This window comes from Mobula hypostoma, chromosome 20 (genome assembly GCF_963921235.1).
Source record: "Mobula hypostoma chromosome 20, sMobHyp1.1, whole genome shotgun sequence".
NCBI lineage: Eukaryota > Metazoa > Chordata > Chondrichthyes > Myliobatiformes > Myliobatidae > Mobula > Mobula hypostoma.
Genome location: NC_086116.1, coordinates 39381366 through 39402402, shown reverse-complemented (window position 1 = coordinate 39402402; position 21037 = coordinate 39381366). Strand labels below are relative to the sequence as shown.

The following is a 21037-nucleotide window of genomic DNA, read 5'->3' as shown; positions in this document are numbered from 1 at the left end:
CACTCACTTGCTTTACACAATTGTAAATTGGACTTCCATTATCGAGGCAGTCATACTTCGCCGGGCTTGTCCAGTCGGCACTTCCTTGGCGCAAGGTGCAGAGGTGCCCTCTTCTCTGACCTCTCCCTCTCGCAGACTGTCACGGGGGCATCTACACAGTTCCCCGTGAAGTCTCGCTCAGCCATGTGCCGTTGTCTGTTGGTGAAAACAGGGGGTTTACTCGCCTTTCCCGAGGACAGACGAGCTTTTGGCAGCGCACAGACCCAGTTGCTGTGTACAGTGATGTCTCTGATGTTCGTGTTCTTTTTTTCTTTTTTTCTTTTCTTCTCTCTCTCTCTCTCTCTCTCTCTCTCTCTCTCTCTCTCTCTCTCTCTCTCTCTCTCTCTCTCTCTCTCTCTCTCTCTCTCTCTCTCTCTCTCTCTCTCTCTCTCTCTCTCTCTCCTCTCTCTCCTCTCTCTCCTCTCTCTCTCCCCCCCCCCCCCCCCCGCAGTAGTGATATGGACACTTTGTTTCTTACAGTGGAGTGAGTAGTTTCCCGGTAATAGAAAAGTGATTTTTGTAAAGTAACCTTTTTGCCATTAAACAACTTTGGAAACCCAGTTTTCTAACCGGGGAAACCATCGAACAATTATATACTTCTCAATTCATTTGGTACCAGAGGTTAAAAAAAAATTCCTATAACCCCCACCGCACCCCCCCCCTCCGGATTTGCCAACATAACCCTCTATCGGCTGCTGTTCATAGGTTTAAACATTACTCTTGTTTCATTCCCCCTGGAGTTTCTGTCTCTCTTCACCATGAAAGTCTGGATGCGTGGAGACCACTAGAAAGTACTGCTCGTGTTTGGCTGTCAGAAGCAGGGCAAGGACATGGTGTAGCTGAAGCGACCGTGTGCTTCTCTCTCTCTCTCGGCACTGAGCAAACCTATTTTCCGTTTTGTTTTATTAAATCGTCGTGGAGAAGTGTTGTAGGAATTCAAAATGAAATCACAGAACTAAACGAAATATACCGGTTCTAGTTCCATAAATTATTTACAATAAGATCATATATTTGATACGAGGAGACTTGCCGGTGAAGCGAGTAGAAGGTGCTTAAATAAACCATGCACTCTAAGCCTGGGCTGTGGCCAGGTGAATCGTCAACTGGGCCAAATGTTTAACCCCTTAAACACGGGTTAGATAAACAGGGACTCTGTAAGTTCGGCGCGTGTTGAGCGATTTCTCAGTACTTTCCACTACAGCTAAATGTCGCCCCAGATCTATAGCTGTTCGTTGTTATTTTAATATCTCAGCGCGGTTCAGCGGGGACTCGGTGCTTTCTAGAGCACTCAGTCTCAACGCCACAGTATCTGACTACCCGTTGGACTTACGCCGGCTTTGCCTACTTCGAAATATTTACTCAAGACGTAGGGAGAGAAGGTGCTAACATCATGCAAGACAAAGACCCGCACATACGTGGGTCCGCTGCGGTTCGGACATGTCAAACTCTCACAGCTGGATTGAGTTGGCTGACTAGGCCAGACAGTTCACTGATTTGTTGCAACAGAAATTATGGACTTTCTTTAAAATTTCTCCTGCAGCTTTAATTAGCCATGTCGACGTAAGAGGTGGCATAGCTGAAGTATTGTGGGCTGTCAAGTGTGAAAGAAAATTGCAAATAATTATGTCCCCCCAGATGATCCAGATGTAGGTCATTCTATTTGAATACAGGTTTCAGGGGACTGCAAGTGTACTATAATTTAGGTTGCTTATTTGCAGAATGCTTAATCTTTCTTTGACTTTGCACATGAATATGAGCTTTAAACATTCTCTCCCCTCCCTCTCTCCTTCCCCCCTCTCTCTCTCTCTCTCTATTTCTATCTGTCTGTATCTCTGTCTTTCTCTCTATCTATCTCTCTCTGTTTCTCTCTATCTCTGTCTGTATCCATCTTTATCTCTATTTCTCTATCACTATTTCTCTCTATCTTTCTATCTCACTTGTCCACTCCCTTTCTCTCTCTCTCAGTCACTCACTCTCTATCTCTGAATACAAATAAAAAAGGTAATATTGTGAGAGATTGTATTCTGCACTGCATCAAGTATTGGTCACTCTACCTGTGAAATGATATTATTTCCCCTGAGAAAGTGCAGCATAGAGCCACCAAGATGATATCCGATCTTGGAAATATAAAATGAGGGGATGTGGGGGAAGGTCACTCAACCATTGCTGGCTGGAGAATAGGAAACTTCAAATGACCTAATAAATGTTCCAAAAGAATGAAGTGGTGGCGGGGGGGGGGGGGTTGATGAGAGTCACACTGGCAAATAGTTCAGTTGGGTGAGAAAACCTTGGGACACCGTATAAGATTCAGGGACTTTGAAAATCCAGGCAGATATTCACTCAAAAGGTTATAAATCATAAACTGTGTGTTTGTTTTAAGAAAATAACATTTTGGGAATTGGGAGAAGGTATTCTGTCAATTATATCACCCAGAAGATTTAGTGTGGGGGGTTTAAAATGTTTGGTAAATTATCAACATCAGGAGTCTCCGTTCTCGGTTTCAGTAAGAATGTTATAGATGGATTGTGTGCATGGAGAAAGACACTGGATTTAAAGCCTTTCCCAATGATATTTTTGTATTGGTAAGTATCAAACATCAGAGATATCTAGCTGAGCTCTGTATTTATACTGACTCTCCGTTGCAGTACATGGAGTGTGCTGCGACGTCTGCTGAGGAGGAGGGAATTAACCAATGATGTTATGTGCAGCGTTTACCCTTCGCTTAGCTTTATGTTCAAGCTCAAAGTAAATACATTATCAAAGTGTGTTTATGTTACCGTATACTACACTGAGATTCATTTTCTTGCAGGCATTCATAGTAGAACAAAGAAATACAATGGAGTCAATAAAAAACTACTCACAAGGAAAGCCTGGCAAACAAACAATGTGCAAAAGAAGCCAAAATAACAAAAAAGTAATAATAAATAAATAAATAAATAAATAAATAAATTCTGAGGAAATGAGTTGTAAAGTGAGCCTGGAGGTTGTGGAATTAGTTTAGTGTTCAGGTGAATGAAGCTATCCACCTAATCTGGTTCAGGAGCCTGATGGGTGAAAGGTAACCACTGTTCCTGAACATGGTGAAGTGGGACTTAAGGCTCCTGTATGTCCTCCACGATGGCCGCAACTGAGAAGAGAGCATGGCCTGGATGGCAGAGACCCTTGATGATGGATGCAGTGCTTCTTGTAGATGTGCTGAGTAGTGGGATGGTGGGGAGGGCTTTTCCTGCGAGTTATTTATTTATTTAGAGATGCAGTGTGGAATAGGCCTTTCTGGCTCTTTGAGGCACACTGCCCCACAACCCTGATTTAAACCTATCCTATTCACGGGACAATTCACAAGGACCAATTAACCTACCCGTACACCTTTGGACTGTGGGAGGAAACCGGAGGAGCTGGAGAAACCCCACGAATTTCACAGGGAGGACGTACAGGGGACACTGGAAGTAAACTCTGTACTCCAGTGCCCTGAGCTGCAATAGTGTCGCGCTAGCTGTTACATTTCTGTGACACCATGGACGGGCTATGTACACCGCATTTTTTTTTAGGCTAAGCCATTCTAGCTTCACTCAACTAGATTGTCTTGTTAGGAGCCCCTTATTTATATGAACCTGCTTGAACAGATTTTTTACGTTAAAATAGTGACCATAATTTAAAGAAACATTTATGGCTTTGAAGTACCTAGGGCCACACTGTGCATCATCATCATCATCAGGTGCCGTGCCCAGTTTGAGCTGTGACTGCCATGGCCCACACACTCTTGCTTCGGGTCAAGTGGATCAATTCATTGGTATTCATTTCCAGTTCTCTGGCTGCTGTCTCCATCATCATTTGTCTTTGTCTTCCTCTTGCTTTCTTCCCTTCAATCTTTCCCATAATTACCATGCATTCTAACTCCTCTTTCCTAATCACATGTCCAATGAAGTTATGTTGCCTTTTCATGGTCTCATACATTATTTCTCTTTTGTGTTTGCTCTGTTCATGACATCCTCGCTAGATATTCGTTTTGTCCATGATATTCTTTGTATCCTCCTCAAAAACTACATCTCTGCTGCTTCAATTTGTTTCCTCATGTTACTAGATATTGTCCCACATTCTGAGCCATATAATATAACTGGATAAACGTAACATTTCAGTACTTTGAGGCAAGTTGTCATGCCTAGTTTAGTATTGGTCAGTATACTCTCCATTCTCGTAAAGCTGTCTTTTGCCATCCCTATTCTTCTTTTGATGTCTAATTCGCACCTGCCATCTGATGTCACCCAGCTTCCTAAGTAGCAAAATTTCTGTACTTTTTTTATGTCTTCCCCGTTTATTCTCAGCCTGCAGATAGGATTCTCCTTCTTTTTGGATATCACCATACATTCTGTCTTTTTGCAATTGATAGGTAGACCCATTTTTGCACTTTCTTTAACAATTATATCAACTGTTTTGTAGTTCTTCCTCCGTACTTACAATCAACACCATGTCATCTGCATATCTGAAATTATTGATGTTTTCACCACCAACTTTGGTTCCTAAGATGTCTCTTATTTTTTGTAATATTGTTTCACTGTACACATTAAATAAATCAGGGGAGAAATCACACCCTTGTCTAACGCCTCTCTTGATTTTTGTAAACTGACTCACTTCTCTATCTATTCTTACAGTGGCAGTTTGTTCCGAGTACAGATTTTTGATTAGGCGGAGGTCTTTTGAATCTAGATCTAGAGTTTTCTGTAATATTTCAAATAAAGTTAAGGGAAGTCCTGATAGAATTTTATAGAATTATGAGAGAAGTAGATGGGCTATACTGTCTTTATCCCAGAGTTGAACTGTCTCATACTAAGGGGCAAGTTTTAAGGTTAGGGGGTATAAATTCAAAGGAGATGTGTAGGCAAAGTTTTCTTATACAGAGTGGTAGGTGCCTTGAATGGGCTGTCAGGAATGGTGGGGGAAATGGATCCAAAAGAGGCATTTAAGCAGTCCTTAAATGAGCAAAAAATGCAGAGATGCCGACATTGTGTAAGTAGAAGAGATGAGTTTATTTGGGGAATTAATTACTACTTTAATGATTTTGTTACAACATTGTGGGTCAAAGGACATGTTCCTATTTAATGTTCTTTAACTTAAACTGAGGAGTAAGCGATGAACGCTTGGAAAAGTTCTGAAAGGAGAGAGTGTAGTGTTTGCTGTAGCCTTGGCAGTCACTATAAGAAGGTCCTGCTGTAAAACTGATGCCTTTCTCACTTTCTGAAGGGAGATTTTCTATGGTGACATCTCACTCAGTTTGCTGTTCCATGAAACTCTACAGGATAGTAAGGCATTCAGATAAGTTTTTACTTAAAAAAAAATAGACAATTTCAGAACGCTGATTGCTTGTCCTTTTTTATATACTCAGGTTAGTGAATGATTTATAATTAAACAATTAGCTATATAATCAATATTGATAATATTCCAACAAGATGTATCAAGATGGTTTAATAATTACCAACATGTAAACGAGCAGCAGGAGACCCCTCAAAGCTCATCTGCCATTCAATATGATCATGGTTGTTCTGATGGCAACCTCAGTTCCTCATACCTGTTTGCTCCCAAAAATGTTTCACCCCATTGCCATGAAGAATCTATCTAGCTCTTCTTGAAAATTATCCAAAGTTTCACCGCCTTTTTAAGACAAATTCCAAAGACAAACTTCTAATAAGAATACCTTACCCTTGTGTCACAAGGGCAACCACATACACTTAAACAGTGGCCAGTTGATCTTGATTCTCCCACCCAAGGAAAGATCCTCTTCACATCCATTCTCTCTCTATATATTCAAGATTAAAGTTTATTTATCATGTTTATTTCAAAATGTTCAATGAAATGCATCATTAACAACCAACATAACTAAGAGTGTGCTGAGAGCAACCCACAAGTGTCACCACAGATTCCAGCGCCAACGTAGCATGGCCCCCAATTCTTTTTTCTTTTTCAAGGTCACTCCTGTTTTTCTGAGCTCCAGTGGATGCAAGCTTCATCCATATAATGCTCTCTCCTCTAACCACACGCTCATTCCACTCCAGTTGGATTGTCAAAATGATTGTCGTTTGGCAGATAGTTGAACAGTTCTATAATGGTAGTCCAGCCCAGTTCTGTTCCTTCCAAAAACAACTTAATTATATCTGGAAGAATGTACAAAGTTCATAACAATAAAAGAATTTTTTTTAAATTGAAGATACATATTATAGTAATGGAATATGAAAAAGACATGACTTCCAAAATTTGCCTCTTCCGTATGCAAAATGTAATGAGACTGTACAACAAGCTTTTCTTTCATTTTAAATTCCAGCAGACAGAAGCTGAGCCTGTCAAACCTTTCTTCGTAAGACAACCTACCCATTCCAGGTATTTATGTCGTAAATCTTTGAGCTGCTTTCAGTATAGCTATCCTTCCTTAATTAAGGAGATCAAAAGGGTACATGTACTGCACACATGATTTCACCAGTACCAGCAATAAATGAAGCCTCTCTGCTTTTGTATTCAATTCCCCTCACAATAAACACTAGCATTCTGTTAGCTTCCTTTATTACTTCTGTACCTACATACCAGACCTTTGTGAATAGTGCTCCAGCATACCCAAACCCCTTTGCAATCTCTCATCATTTAGATAATATACTTCTTCATTTCTCCTGCTAAAATGTACAGTTTCATATTTTCCCACAATGTAGAACAGTTTCCAAATTTTTGCTCAGTCACTTAATAGCCTCCTTTTCTTTACCCCTCTTTGCAACTTACACTTGCTCATCTTGGTGTCATTTAGTCACAAAATATTTTGTGGTTTTTGGTGTTTCCAACGTTACATCACTGGTAAATTGAATCCCAGTAACAATCCCTGTGGCAAATCACTCTTTGCACTTTGGACACTGGATAAAGACCAGCTGGTTTTCTCTCTATTCATACACTGCAGAAATGGGATTATGTACAATATCGGGCACACCTCAGACCATTCAGCCTGATAGATTTATGGTGGTGAGTCCACAAGAATTGCTTCCAATTCAATTTTATCTAGCCATCACCTTTCATCAACAGCCAGGCTGAGAAGCTTAGTTAGGGGATGGAAGCCTTTAGAAAAGACCATGTTATAATTGGATCTCTGCTGTATCAGCTTTAGTGCCCTTTCCTTAGATAACATTGGTGGTGTGGAGAAGGGAGACTTGCAGCATGGGCAACTGCTGGTCTTCCATACAACGTTGCCCAGGCCTGCGCCCTGGAAATCTTCCAAGGCACAAATCCATTGTCTCACAAGACTAACAGATGCCTATATATAGTTGGATCATAAACACAAGAGATTCTGCTAATGCTGGAAGTCCAGAGTAACACAGACAAAATGCCGGAGGAATTCACCAAGTCCAGAAACGTCTATTGAAAGGAATAAAGAGTTGACATTTCAGACTGAGACCCTGTCCTGATGAAGGGTACTAGCCCACAACACCTCCTTTGCTTTAGATACTGTCTGACCTGCTGAGTTCCTCCAGCACTTTTTTGTGTGACTATGTAATATGTGTGTGGCGCATGGCCAAGTGGTTAGGGTGTTGGGCTCACAATCTGAAGGTCATGGGTTCGAGTCTCAGCGAAGGCAGCATGTTGTGTCTTTGAGGAAGGCACTAAACCACACACTGCTCCAGTCCACCCAGCTGAAAATGGGTACCGGCAAATGCTGGGGGTTAACCTCATCCTTTCCAGGGGGGAGTCTCGTACTCTCAGTCGCTTCACTCCACAGAATGGCATAAGCCCCGGCCTGATGGGCCACAAGGCTCAGGACTGACTTTAACTTTAATGTTATAACTGCAGACATTCACCATGTCGAGCCATTCAGATGAGGGGTGTCTGGAGGTTGGCGGCAAGTGTTGGCCCTGCCAGTGAGATCTGCACTTTGTTCATGAGTTGGTTAGGAGTCAGGGTGGCATAGAAGGGGACTGAACTAATGGCTGAGGTCACCAGCAGCAGGGCAGCAAACCATCCAAGCTCACTGATCACCTGTCCAATACATCCTCTCCAATCTGAAGTGGGTCCTTGAACCACACCAGTTGCTACAAAGTTCAGAGACTTTCTTAGGACTCGAATATCAAAGCAAGAATGTCCTGCTGAGGCTTTATAAGGTGTTGGTGAGATTGCTTTAGGACTATTGTAAGCAATTTCCTGTTCTTGGTTTGTTTATTTTGTACTTTGGGCTACAATGACAGGTGAACAAATAAATAGTGTAAAAGAGTAAAAGAGGGTAGTGTCCATGGGTCCATGGACCATTCAGACATCTGATGGCAGAGGGCAAGAAGCTGTTCCTAAAATGTTGAGCGTAGGTCTTCAGGCTCCTGTACCTCCTCCTTAATGGTAGTAATGACAAAAGGACATGCCTTAGATGGTGAGGCACCTCAATAATGGAGACCACGTTCTTGAGGCGCCACCTCTTGAAGATCTGCCAATCTTCTCTCCTCACCTAGATGCACCTTTCACTTGAACGCGCTAATCCACCCTCCCCATCACCTCTTTATGTTGGTCACATTCTCTCTGCTAGGGTTCTGACTAAAAAACATCACCTGCCCATTTCCTACTACAGATGTTGCTTGACCTGTTGAGTTCTTCAAGCATTTTTTTTTTGGCTCAAGCTCCTAAAATCTGCAGTCTTTTGTGGCACCACCTTCTCCAGACTCACTCAGAGAGAGGTAATAAAAGTTGGCCTTGAAGTTATTCTGGAATGAATAAACAACCTCTTCAGTAGCTGGGTCTACTAAACGTTCTAGATTCTCACATTAGGATACACCCCTTTGGTGCATTTTGAAAGCTAAACAAAGATAAACCAAACACTTAGAAATTTCTGGGGGGAAAAAGCACCTTGATTGTGGAAATTCACAGGAAAGTCATGTCATGCCCAGCATCAAGGAAAATGAGACAGATAAGAAACCAAGCACGTTGCAAGGCAGACAGATTAACCGGTAACATGACCAGTGTGTGAATTCCGACTCAATACAGTCAACAATGCTGTCACAGGTAAAGCAGCAATCTGATAAAATTACAAGGTGCAAGCCTTGTCAGTGTGATTCAATAATAAATCAATTGTTTACAATTGGTGTTAATGCTGTTCTGAGCAGCTTTGTGTGCTAGAGCTTTATTAAAGAAATTTGGGAATTTGGAATTTTGTTGCATTTTAACAGTGAAAAACATAGAATGCATTTTTCATACAGATTAGTGTTGCATCTAAGGTATTGTAACTAAAGAAACCTTTTTTTTATATGTTGAATACCAGAAATGTATAATTTACATAGCAATGTTATAGATGTCTTAAAACAAGGAAGTTTTGCTACAGAATGAATTATCACTTCCTCTAACTCCCAGGAGCCTAATTTTACTTAGATTAGATTCCTTACCTGTGGCATTGATGGGGTTGAATGTCTCCACTGCTAATGAACAGTTTGTGGCAGCAGTTCTTGCATAAATGTGCACTGAACAGATTTCAGAGTTGAAAAGAATCCTCTTGTAATCAAAATCTGGCGTGGACAATTGAGTGAAGAGGTGAGATTATTAAACGAGATCAGGGCTGTGGACACCATGAATTTAAATAGATTAATTGGTTTGAATTGCTGAGTGCAAACTAAAAACAAAATGAAGTTCAAATAAATATGAACACCCTGCATACACTCAGTGCACTGGGTGTATAAAATGTGTTCTCAGTAGAATTTTATCTCTTGCTGTCTAGGTTAGAGGGCTTGTGCTATAACAAGAAGTTGGCCAAACTTGGATTGTTTTTTCTGGAGTGGCGGAGGCTGAGTGAAGATCTTTTGGATGTTTATAAGGTTATAAGAGGCATAGCTGGAGTAGGCAGGCAGTGTCTTTTTCCCAGGGTTAAAATGTCTCATACATGACATGCATTTAAGGTGAGAGGGGATAATTTCAAAGGAGATGTGAGGGGCATTGAGAATGGTGAGTGTCTGGAATGCACAGTCTGGGGAGGTGGTAGATGCAGATACATTAATGTTCGTACTAAAATGAATAGGGCCATCAACCACTCAACTGCACCCTTCAATAAGATTACAGTTGATGTGGTTGTAACTGCCTACCCTGGTAACAACTTCAAAGTTGCTGGTGAACGCAGCAGGCCAGGCAGCATCTCTAGGAAGAGGTACAGTCGACGTTTCGGCCGAGACCCTTCGTCAGGACTAACTGAAGGAAGAGTGAGTAAGATTTGAAAGTGGGAGGGGGAGGGGGAGGGGGAGACCCAAAATGATAGGAGAAGACAGGAGGGGGAGGGATGGAGCCAAGAGCTGGACAGGTGATTGGCAAAAGGGATATGAGAGGATCATGGGACAGGAGGCCCAGGGAGAAGGAAAAGGGGGAGGGGGGGAAACCCAGAGGATGGGCAAGGGGTGTAGTCAGAGGGACAGAGGGAGAAAAGGGAGAGAGAGAGAGAGAAAGAATGTGCATGGGGTACGAGGGGGAGGTGGGGCATTAGCGGAAGTTAGAGAAGTCAATGTTCATGCCATCAGGTTGGAGGCTACCCAGACGGAATTCAAGGTGTTGTTCCTCCAACCTGAGTGTGGCTTCATCTTTGCTGTAGAGGACGCCGTGGATAGACATATCAGAATGGGAATGGGATGTAGAATTAAAATGTGTGGCCACTGGGAGATCCTGCTTTCTCTGGCAGACAGAGCGTAGGTGTTCAGCGAAACGATCTCCCAGTCTGCGTTGGGTTTCGCCAATATATAGAAGGCCACATCAGGAGCACCGGACGCAGTATATCACCCCAGCCGACTCACAGGTGAAGTGTCACCTCACCTGGAAGGATCTCTTACTAGCTCTTCCTTCAGTTAGTCCTGACGAAGGGTGTTGGCCCGAAACGTCGACTGTACCTCTTCCTAGAGATGCTGCCTGGCCTGCTGCGTTCACCAGCAACTTTGATGTGTGTTGATTGAATTTCCAGCATCTGCGGAATTCCTCGTGTCTGGTAACAACTTACCCCTTTACACATGAAGAATTTCCCCACCCCTGCCTTAAAAATATTCGTTTTTTTTTCTGTTTCTACCACTTATTGAAAAAACAGTTCCAAAGATACATAATCTTCCAGGCGAGTGGGGAGTAAAGTATTCTTTTAAATGTATGCTTTCACTGAGATACTCATATTCTTATACCATGATTCCATATTCCTTCAGAAGAGGTAAGATCATCTCCAATCCGTGCAGGCATGAATCCTCATGATCTGCCTTTCATCTTCCATACTCCAACAGATACAGGCCTAGCTTGTCCAACCCACCCGTTATAGGTATTTGTCTAACCAGATTGACAGTCAAGAAGTCAAAAGTGATCAAATCATACCGAATATCAGCTTCAGCCTGACACTTAAACTTCCAGGAGCTCCTTAGCTGCCGATGGAAGTAATAGAAGATTAATTATCAAAATGGAATCAGAAGAAAGCATTAATCTCCTCTATTGTACCCCTTATAAAAACATCTTTTAATCAGATTGCAAAGCAAACCATTCCTGTGTAATGTTTAAAGAGGAAAACAAAGGCACTGACAAATGTTTATTCCATGTTCGGTTCATGCCTTTAACGGTGGTTGTTATTTTATGTAAAGGACTAGTGAGATTTTCTTTATATATTGGAGAATTTGCCACCATTTTTCCAATTTAATGACAATGTTTCTTGTAAGTAAAAGAGGCCTCTGTATCATAAAATAAAGGCATATTCTACTGCACAGCCCTTGAGTATGCACCACAGTACTTGACATGCTTGCAATATTTGTGGGCTGCACCCAGCATATCCTTGGGTTGTGTTGGTTGTTTGTGTGAATGCGACATTTCTCTGTATGTTTTGATGTACATGTGATTACTAAATGAATCTAAATCTGAATCATGTTAGGAGCATGGAGGGTGAAAGCAGGTGGAAGGCAGGGTAGATAAACAAATTAATCCATTAGTTCTAACTACATTCAGGATGCCAGCACTATTATAAGCACAGTAGTGGGCCTCTGCATCTTAAGAATTTGCGAGGTATTGCAAAGTGGTGTCTGGGCATTAGGTATGGAATGTCCCATTGGTACTTTGCTTGCTGTAGGAAGCCATGATGAGGGGCAAGGTGCAGTGGCTGCAGTCACTCAGAGGGCTGTGAGGAAGCTGTGCTCAAACCAGGCGTTGGTGTTAACTTTGGCAAGTGCTTACTTCATTCACACGCCGCATGAAGCAAAGGTTCACTACAATGTATTCAGTCCCATCGAGGAGCATGTATGATTCTGTTGTACAGGAGTGCCATACAATTTGGGCAGGACTTTAGTGTAGCAGTTAGTTTAATGCTATTACAGCACCGGGTTCAATTCCACATCTATAAGGCATTGTTACGTTTGCCCTGTGACCACATGGGTTTCCTCGGGGTGCTCCAATTTCCTCCCACATTCCAAAGACGTACAGGTTATTAAATTCATTTGTCACAAGGGTATAATTGGGTGGTGTGAGCTTGTTAGGCCAGAAGGGCCTGTTAAGACCATATGACCATAAGACATAGGAGCAGAATTAGGCCATTTGGCCCTTTGAATTTGTTCCAACATTCCAGCATGGCTGATTGATTATCCTTCACAACCCCATTCTTCTGCCTTCATCCCATACCCTGTGATGCTCTGTCTAATCAAGAGCTTATCAACCTCTCCTGTAAAGATACTCAATGTCTTTGCCTCCACAGCCATCTGTAACAATGCATTCCACAGGTTCACCACCCTCTGGCTAAGGAAATGTCTCCTCATTTTTTTTCCTAAATGGACGTCGCTGTATTCCTAGGCTGTGCCATCTGGTTATAGATTCACAGGAAACATCCTCTCCTTGTCCACTCTATTCAGGCCTTTCAATATGCGATAGGTATCAATGATATCCCACCTCATTCTTCTAAACTACACGAGTACAGGCCCGGAGCCATTAAAAGCTCCTCATAAGTTTTTTTTTCATTCCTGGAATCCTTAGTAATAGCAACTACACTTATTTCTGCCCCCTGCCACTCTGGAATTTCTGGCATGCTGCTCGTGTATCACACAGTGAAGCCTGATGCAAAATACAAGTTCAAGTTCAAATATCATTCAACCATACATGAATATAGCCAAACAAAATATCATTCCTCTGGGGCCAAGGTGCAAAATACATTACCAACAGTACACAGCACACTGCAAATAGCACATATGGTTATGATTTCAGAAAAACACAGAGTATGAAAAGAATCCTGCAGTGTGAGTCTCCTGGTCCAACTTGTTCTTCCACTGAGTCAACACTGGAGGGCAGCACCTAGTGAACACCAGAGAGCAGCACCAACAGGAGGGGGCAGCCCTCAACCCAGCACTCTCTCTCCTGCGCAGCTGCAACTGTCCGCTGCATCTAAAGTGACTCCAGAGCAGAGTACCAGTCCTCACCACAATCAAGGCAATATAGTGCCCCCGCCGTCGGTCTCGGCAATGAGCCAGCAGACCAGACCTGCAGTATTCCAAGCCACCAATGACCAAAAGGGACTTGGGATTCCAGTCAAAATATCCAAGATAATCACTCGCCCTGCCTGTTGGATCACACCCCGTCTCAACGCAGTGGTACGCAACAAGCCCAGGTGGCAGCACAACAACCATATGCAATCAGCCCAGCTCCGTCGCTGTCAACCAAATTGCCAATGGAACAGTCCTGCAGCACTTGATGTTCCCAGTATCCAGCAGTGACTTGTGATCGCAAAAAAAATATTTATTAAATTTGTCTGTCATTTCTTTGTTCCCCATTAGATGTCTGCTCTCACTTCTCTTTTACTCTTTGATGTTATTGGCTAGCTTATCTCCATATTTCATCTCTTCTCTCCTTATGGCTTTTTAGTTGCCTTCTAATGGTTTTAAAAGTTACCCAATCTACTAAAACTTCCCACTAATTTTTGTTACATTAAATGCCTTCTCCTTTGCATTTATGGTGTTTTTGACTTCCCTTGTCAGCCACAGTTGCCTCATCCTCCCTTTACAATACTTCTTCATCTTTGGGATGTAACTAACCTGCGCTTACTGAATTGCCTTCTGAACCTCCAGCATTTGCTGTTCTGTCACCATCCCTGCTAGTGTCTGCTTCCTATCAACTTTAGCCAGCTCCCCTCTCATGTCTTTTTAATTCCCTTTGCTCCATTGTAATACTGATACATCGGACTTTTATCTTCACCTTCTCAAACTGCAGAGTGAATTCCATCTCATTGTGATCACTGTCTCCTGAGGGTTCCTTTCCCTTAAGCTCCCTAATCAAATCTGGTTCATTACACAGCACCCAGTCCAGAATTGCCTTTACTCTAGTGGGCTCAAGCACAAGCTGCTCTAAAAAGTCATCTCATAGCTATTCTACACAGGCCATTTCTTGGGATCCAGCACCAGCATAATTTTCCCAATCGACCTGCATATTGAAATCCCCCATGTCTATTGTAACATTGCCCTTATTACATGCCTTTTCTACCTCCAATTGTAATTTATATCCCACATCCTGACTACTGTTCAGATCCTGTATATAGCTCCCATTAAGGTCCTTTTACCAATTAAATCTATTTGTCTACCCACAAGGAGTCTACATCTTCTGATTCTATGTCACCTCTTCCAAAGGATTTAATTTTTTATTTGCCAACAGCCACCCCTCTGCCTACCTGCCTGTCCTTTCGATACAATGTGTATCCTTGGATGTTAAACTCCCAATTATGATCTTCTTTCAGCCACAGCTCAATGATACCCTCAGCTTCATACCGGCCAAACTCTAACTGCGCTACAAGATCAGCTACCTTATTCCCTATACTGCAGGAATTCAAATATAACACCTTCAGTCCTGTCTTTGTCACCCTTTTCTATTTTGCCCCTATGTTACACTTCAACTCATCCCACCGACTGCAACTATTCCCTATTATCTACCTGTCTTTCCTCACAGTCTCACTACCCAATGCATTGACTTGTAAACCAATGTCCCCATCCTGAGCCCTCTCACTCCAGTTCCCATCCCACTGTCAAATTTGCTTAAACCCTCGCTGACATATCGAGCAAAGCAGGCCGCAAAGATATTGGTCCCTTTTGGGTTCAGGTGTTACCCGTCCTTTATATACAGGTCATACAGTACCTTCCCCAGAAGAGATCCCAGTGATCCAGAAGTTTGAAACCCTGCCCTCTGCCCCAATTCCTCAGCCACTCATTCATCTGTACTTTCACCCTATTCCCGCCCTGACTAACACGTGGTACTTGCAGGTCCTACACTTCAGCCTCTTCCCCAGCTCCCTATACTCACTGCACAGGCCCTCTTCCCACTTTCTACCTGTGTCTTTGGTGCCAATGTGCACCGCAACCTCTGGTTGCTCATCCTCCCTGTTGAGAATAGTCTGCGGCTGCTCTGAGACATCCCGGATCCGAGCACCTGGGAGGCAACACACTGTCCTAGTCTCCTTTTCACAGCCACAGAATCTCCCGTCTATCCCTCTAACTATCGAGTTTGCCATCTCTATCACTCTACTTGACTTTACCCTTCCTCACTGAGCCTCAGAGCCAGTCACAGTGCCACTGTCCCAGCTGCTGCTGCTGTTCCCCGTTAGGTCAAACACCCCCCATCACTCCAGTAGTACCCAAAGGGTATATTTGTTGCTGAGGGAAAGGCCACAGGGGAACTCTGCACTGAATACTTACTCCCTTTACTTCTGGTGGTCACCCACCTACTATTGGAAAACAGCACTCTGGGTGTAACCACCTCAGTAGAAGATCATCCATGAAGTTTTCAGCCTCCTGGATGGTCCTGAGTTGGTTGCACTTGCTGCAGATGTAGTCATCAGGGAGACTGTCAGAGACCCTGAAATCCCACATCTCACAGGAGGAGCAAGCAGTCCACTGCCTGAACCACCATCCTGTCCACACGTATTATATTTCTAACTTCTCAAGCTTAAGTTCAAGCCTGCGCCTGTTCTCACCTAAGTCTGTTGAGCCAAACCTGACCAATCTAACACTGTTCACGCACACAAAGGCCGATCTGCTTACACCCCACTTCTTTTTATTTGTCCCTGCTGAGTGGCTAAGTGATCATTATGATTGCAGCCTGCCAAAGAGCTCTGAAAGGGCCCAAACTCTTTTTAAACCTCACACTACATCACCAACAAATGACTTCTTGAGATGACTGCTGCCTGCCGAAACTCCCATCAGGCCCCGGTTGTTTTTCAAACCAGGTGCACAAAGTTCACAAGGAACTGTCTCCATCTAACTCTGTGATCTCCCACTCAGCAGACAAGTCCTGACAATCCAGTCACTCTTTAAACCTGGTATGCAAAGTCAACAAGGAACTGTCTTTAACTCACTCTGCGATTTCCCACTGAGATTATGTTGTTTCTCTAAATTTAAACAATAATAAATTACTACTGGTATATTTTGTAACTTCAAGACATAAAACTAACAGAAAACAAAAGGACTGGAGCCTAGGAGAACTTGTCTTACTTTGGTTTTTACTTGAAGTGAACTAAATATGTATGACATGATGTCTTATACCATTTACATACTTTTACGTACAAACCATCATGAGTTATTTAGCAAGAATGCTAAATCAACAACATATTTACAATATCACTCAAATATTGCTGAAATATTAGTTACCCAACACTCTTCCCTGCTTAGCTATAAGCTCCAACTCAATAGAGAATGTAACTCAGCTCAAAGTACAACTACTATGCACAATCCAAAGCATAGAAAATTTTAAATTGTACCCTTCAGGTCTGAAGATTTAATCACTGTGGAGGAGTTCTTACTCTTGTGGGATAATGTCTTTCCTGACAAAGGGGGAAGGGTCACTCTGTTCGGCGGAAGAGACGTGCCTGTGAAACGATCTCAGGTTTCGGGGCGGCCGGTGTGGTCGTCGTAAGGGTTGATTCAGGGACTACAGGAAGTGGCTCTGACAGCTCTGCACACCTTTCTTCTGGATATACTAGCATCCCGAACAGTGCGCGGCAAGCTTAACTGGGCGATGTGGAATATAATGAGTGAGTGCACTGAATTTCCTTTACCTTTTGGAAAGCCACCTACACTGCTTTGTTCATTGCTATTTCTTCCCGATCTGTCATAATAAGTTCAAGGGCTGGAGTACACTAGCCAAGTTTGGCTGGAGTCTGCTATAGTAATTGACAAATCCTAAAAAAGACTACGACATGTCTTTTGACCTTGGGGCATTGACCACTGCTTGGATTTTCTCAGCACACTTGCGTAAATCTTGTGCATCAATGTTGTGACCACATTTAGTAATGCTTGGTTTAAAGAATTCACACTTGTGTCATGCTCTAAGCTCATAATCTTCTAATCTTTTTAACACTGTATTGAGATTTGGGAGGTGTGCCTTGTCACCCTTACTGGTAACAATGATGTCATCCAGGTAACACTGAGTGCTTGAGCAACCTTGCAACACCTGGTCCATAGCCTTCTGCCAGACTGCTGGTGCAGATGCTACTCTAACAGTAAGCCTATTATAGCAATAAAGCCCCTTGTGAGTGTTTATGGTCTTTAGTCTTCTACCATCTCTATCTGTAGGTAGGTCTCGGCTAAGTCCACTTCGCTGATTTTTTTCCCCACCAAAAAGATTTGCAAAGATATCCTCATATCTTGGGCAAAGGGTCTAGATCTACTTTCAGTACTGGGTTGATGGTGACCTTCAAATCACCACGGATCATGACAGACCCATTCTTCTTGGCTACTGGGGTCACTTCTCCAAGAGGACCACAACCTTGTCATGATCTGGAGGCTTGCGTACCTCAATGAGCTGGAGAGATATGCTGGCTGGAGTCAGGGCTTTATGCTTTGGCTCTTGGTAGTGTCACTATGCCAAACAGTTCAAAGGGTAGATGTCAGACTAAGAGTGGTGCACCAGTCCTCCAGGTTCAGGGGTTCAGTTTAGGATTAACAACGCTGACTGGTCAAACAAAATTGTTACGGAAACAGTAATGAAGAATCCTTCCGCATCTGAGTCTGACAGTATTCCTGAGTCTCCACCTGGGATTTGCATGACTGACAGTAGTAAAAAACAAGAGGAAGCTACTGACATGATGAAGGAAACCCTGAACACTGCCAGAGATGGTGGATCTTCATTGCTGCTTTAAATGCCAGCAGTGTTATGGGTAGTATGTAAGTACTGGGACTATTAGTGTTGCCCATGCACTCCACTCTAACTTGAAAAGAATTCCTTCAGCTTCCATGCAATCTAACTCACTGGTTACTTTATCACAAAATGTGTAAGGAACCGAATGAGTTTTACAAAACTTGGGTGTGGCATTTTCATTTCGCACTATTTTACCCTTCATATGTTTGATTTTTCCAGTGCCATCCTTGAACGCTGATGTGGCATCATCCAGTTCCTTTTTTCTTCACTTTCAGTTGATTCTATTACAGGGGATGTTGGTGCAAATGGTGGATGGGTCACCAATCAAGTTGTAGATGTCTCAGCCAATCAGGATGCCACAATGCTTGCCCTCCTGCTTTTACCACATGCAAGCCCTGTGTACCTTGTTGATTGTTGTATTTCAAGTGTCATTCCCACAGGAGTTATCTTTTCCCCTGTTTAAGTTCTTAGTTGGATATCTGCAAGCTTCAGTTCACTATCTTTGAAATGCCATTCAAATTCATTTTGTAGAATGACTGAAACGGCCAAGCCGGTGTCCAATTCCATTTTAATTAATTTGCTGTTTACTTCTGGTATAGATCATTTTGTTTGTCTATTGTTAGTTTTCACTTTGTAAACCTCAATCTTCCCTGACCTACATCGCTCTCACCATTATTAGACTTTTCTTCAACAGCAAATAGACCAGTGCTGTTTTTGACACTGCAACAACTTTTTATCTTATTCTCTTTCCTGAGCAGTCCACTTACTTTTGTCTGCCTGACATGTTCTTTGTATGTGTTCTATTTTGTTGCACTTTATTCTAGTTTCACCTTTAAACCTGCATTTGTCCAGTATATGTGACCCCCTGCCAGAACAGTAACACAATTTGTTTGGCCAGACTGGTTTCTGTTAAAACTGTTGCAATTTTGTCCATGCTCACTTTCATTTCTGATTGTAACTCAAATGCATCTGTCTGCTGTTTCCATTGATACAGCTATTTCAACTGCTCTTTTAAATGTAAGTTGTGCTTCAGTTAGGAGCCGGTTTTGACTGCTTTCTTGTAGGATTCTACAAAGTAAACAATCTCTCAATGCATCATTAAACCGATTTCTGAACTGATAATGCCCAATTTCTTTAATTCAACCATATGCGTTGAAATAGACTCCACTTCCTTTTAAATCTGCTCGTGAAACCTAAAGCGCTCTGCAATCAAAAATGGTTTCCGTTCTAATTGTTCCTGCATTACTTTCATGATACTAGCAAAACTCATTTTGGCTGGTTTAGTTAGAGTAGTCAAACTTCTAACCAAACTGTATGTCTTTAAATCCAATGCACTCAGCAAAATTTGCACTTGCTTCTCATTGGCTATTTCATTTGCTTCAAAATACTGCTCAATTTGCTCCTTATACATTTCCAGTTATCTTTTGTGCAATTAAACATATCTATATTTCTGATGCAGTCAGCCATTTCTGCTGTTTTTTAAATTTATGATTATTATCATCTGATACTCACTGTTTATGAACCAGTAAATTCTAATGTTTTCTGCCTCTTTTAAACTCAACAACTTCTGTCCATTCCCAAAGAAGCACCTGCTGCGCTGTATTTTTTTTTTTACTTGACAGTTTCTCGCTGCACGTTTTTTAAACTTGTGCTTCAACAGGTAGTCAGTCGTCTCGGGTTCATTTAAAACTGCCTCATCACCACTGTTACGTTTTGTAATTCAATAACATAAAACAAATTGAAAGCAAAAAGATGAAAGCCCAGAAGAACTTGTCTTAGTTTCGTTTTTACTTTAAGTGAGGCACAGTGGTATGATGACGTATGCCATTTACATACTTTTACATATAACCTGTAATGAATTATTTAAACAAAGTATGCTTAATCAGCAATATATTTATAATATTACTCAAATATTGCTGAATTATTAAATGCATAACATTTACTACCATTTCTCCAGTTCAAATACATTTTTTTCCTTTAAGTAATAGAGACTCGTATATCATAAAATATTTGCATATTCTGCTGCATGGTAATTGAGGTGTTCACCACAGTACCTGTCAGTCCTAATGAAGGGTCTCAGGTGACAATCAGCAGCACAGTTCAGAGACAGCTGCAGAAAAGCAGCCCTGAATAAAGAGAACAGAGAAGGATACCTGGACATGGATGCAACGCTGGAAGAGTGGCAGGCCATTACCTGGATAGAGTTCTCACCATTCAGGTGCTGTAAATAGAGTAACACACTCAACATGCTGGAGGAACTCGGCAGGTCAGACAGCATCATTGGAAGGGAATAAACAGTTGATGCTAAGACAAAGTAAGAAGGTGGAGTAGCAGAAGGGATACAAGCTGCCAGGTGATAGATGAAGCCAGGTGAGGCAGAAGGTAGGTGGGTAAGGGGAGAACGATGAAGTGAGAGGCTGGTTGGTGATAGGTGGAAAAGGGCTGAAGAAGAAGGAATCTGAAAGTGAGGAGGGTGGACAGTGGGCAAAAGGAAAGGAGAAGGGGCATAAAGGAGAGGTGATGGGCGGGTGAGGAGAACAGAAAGGGTAAGACGGTAGCCCCCTGTTGGTAGCATTTCATCTGTTTTTACTGCATTTTATCCACATTCTGAAGCTTGATCCGTGGAGACTAAAATGCTCTGTTTGCGTAAATCAGTTTTGCAAGTGTACATAGGCAAGAGTTTAAATGTGGCCTCTATTCTGCCATACTACTTCATATATCCACTGTGAAAAGATACTTGCAGGAAGGAGAGCCAAGCACAATCAGTTCATAGGTCAATGAGCAATGATTTCATTTGCACTATGTGTAATATTGGCTGGGAATCATAACTATTGTTTTGAGACTATTACATCTTTAAGAACTGTGTTCTGTGACGAACGGTTCTCCAGTCAGCAGCACA

General features: G+C 42.3%; 1 protein-coding gene across 7 annotated transcripts in view; it reads left to right on the top strand.

Annotated features, from left to right (window-relative positions):
• celf2 (cugbp, Elav-like family member 2) overlaps positions 1–21037 on the top strand; it is a 1121102-nt gene that overhangs the window by 177731 nt on the left and 922334 nt on the right. The gene's annotated exons all lie outside the window — the stretch shown is intronic.